Below are 2,500 nucleotides of genomic sequence, written 5' to 3' on the forward strand. Positions count from 1 at the left end.
AAAGCAAGCTTCTTACCACACAGCCACGCCGGTGCCTTTATTACATAATGTGCTTTTATTAACAGCTAAAGAAATATTGAAAGTCAATGAAATACGAGAGGTAAACACAAAAAAAAAAAAAATTAAATAACTTTTAAACATTATAAGAATGATCCAAGTGAAACCTTCATAAGAAAAGTTTCCGAACAAAATTTGCTTCTTTTTCATAAAATTATAATTACTTTAAGAATATCGTTGTTATGGCAACGAAAGGTAGATTAACAGAAATAACAAAGAGGTTACTCAAATTTTAAAAGTGGAGAAAGTAAACAGACAGAGTAGGGAATCGTATGGAATGGAAGCTGTCGAGAGTGAACTGTAGTCTTTGAGCAAAAATCGGCGTTTACATAAATACTAAACTAATGAATGAAGGTTGCAGTTTATGATCAATGATGTTGCTGTGAGTTAACAATAAACCAAGGTGTACAATAAAATATGTAAAAAATTGAAATTTTAAACATTTTATTATCATTTCAGATTGATCCAAAATCTACCGCCACATGGATAGTGATTGATTTACAATATTCATAATCATTCGTTTTACAACAGCTCTGGTTTTTGACATGGCTGTAAGGTAAAAAGTTTGCTTCCAAACAACATGGTTCCGAGTTCAGTCTCACCTTGGTCAAAATAAATACAAAAGATATTAAATTTAACTACAGGGAAGTTTTATCTCAAGAGCAAGCAAAATAAAAATATAGCTTACATCAGATATAAGTTGAAGCCCACCAGTAATCCAGAGATGTTCTTTAGTCAGCAATACATATTAGAGAATATCAAAACTGACCCTTGATAGGGATATATTCGAGTTGTACGCTACTATAATAATGCATTAATGAGAAGTGACGCCAAATGAAAAGGATATATGACGTGTACATAGTACAACAATAAAAGACATTGTAATAACATCGTAGCATCTGACTTAAATATTAATTTCCCCGTATGGCATAGATATTCAGTCCCATCAATAGGAACAATGTTAAGACCAGCTATAGCTGTTCTCAAATATCAAACCACCAATAAGTCTACAGAAATAGAAACACTTTACCTTAGCTGCTAGAATTTAAATACACTAGCATGACATCCAGCTAGATGGATGGCAAAAGCATTGCAAATGTGCATGCGTATAGAGTAAAGATAAACCCTGAATATGGAAGCTAAAAGAACTGCATTAGTCTCAGGGGAAACACATTTAAAACCAGACAAACACAACACATCCATTCCTTTAGATTTTGAATTAGCTGCACTTCCCTAAGTCAATACGTCTGCAAACTAAAGGATAATGAAATTAAAGGCATCCTATTCAACTGAAGAACCGAACAATCTTGATTCAAAGCTGAAGAATTTTTAATAAGGGAGCCAAAATTTTGTCTCAAGACATACAAACGAATTTCTTCTGAAAACTTTTCGACTACAGATGTAGTAATCTGCCTTCCTTAAAGGTACTGTACTTAAATCTTTAGCATTCAAACAGGCCATATCCGGCTAAAATATTCTACATATTTTTGTTCAAATTGGCCGTATCTGGCCTCTTACACCAACCAACCCTACAATATTATTCTAAAAATTAAGAGTTACCTCATCAGAATCTCAAAACTACAAGTTAATGCATGATTAATTCAAAACAACGTGAATAAATAAGCATTCCCTTAGACAGAATAACGTGAATGGTAAAGGGTTAATACTTGACCCGGCTCTCTCGTGGTGGTGGTGGTGGGAGGAAAGGTTTTCAGGAGGGTTTTACGCACTTGAAAGGTTGTGGATACGCAGGGTTGCAGGTAGTAACACGCTACCCAAATAAATTCTACCACAAATAATAATACAACCGTCACTACTACTACAGCAACTATCATTGCTACTGCACCCTAACCCCTAATACTACGCTACCTGCTACCATTACCTTTATTGTTACATGCACCAGTACTATTACTACAACAATGCCTCTACTACTACAACTACCGTAGCAATCACCAGGGCTTCTACATAATAATAATAATAATAATAATAATAACAACAACAACAACAACAACAACAACAGCATAAGAGAACAAAGAATTTATTAAAAAACATATCGATAAGAACATTTATCAAACGAAAAACAACCATATCAACAAAAGCGAGATGTTGCTGCTGCTGCTCTGTAAAGTTTAATTAGCTGGGTTGATGATTATATTGAGAATAGAATATACAAAACTAATAGAAAAAAAGAAGGAAATTATTGATCAGGAACTGTTTTTGAAATTGGACGAAAATATATCATATTTATTCTCCTAGTGGCGGGGCCGGTTTCAGATATATGTATGTGTGTGTGTATGCATATATATGTATATATACATAAATATATATATATATATATATATATATATATACACACACACACACACACACACACACACACACACACACACATATATATATAAATGCATTTGTGTTATTGAATTTTGTGAATAATAGCCTCGTT

Source organism: Octopus bimaculoides, chromosome 11 (genome assembly GCF_046866305.1).
Source record: "Octopus bimaculoides isolate indiv1 chromosome 11, ASM4686630v1, whole genome shotgun sequence".
In the NCBI taxonomy this organism is placed as follows: domain Eukaryota; kingdom Metazoa; phylum Mollusca; class Cephalopoda; order Octopoda; family Octopodidae; genus Octopus; species Octopus bimaculoides.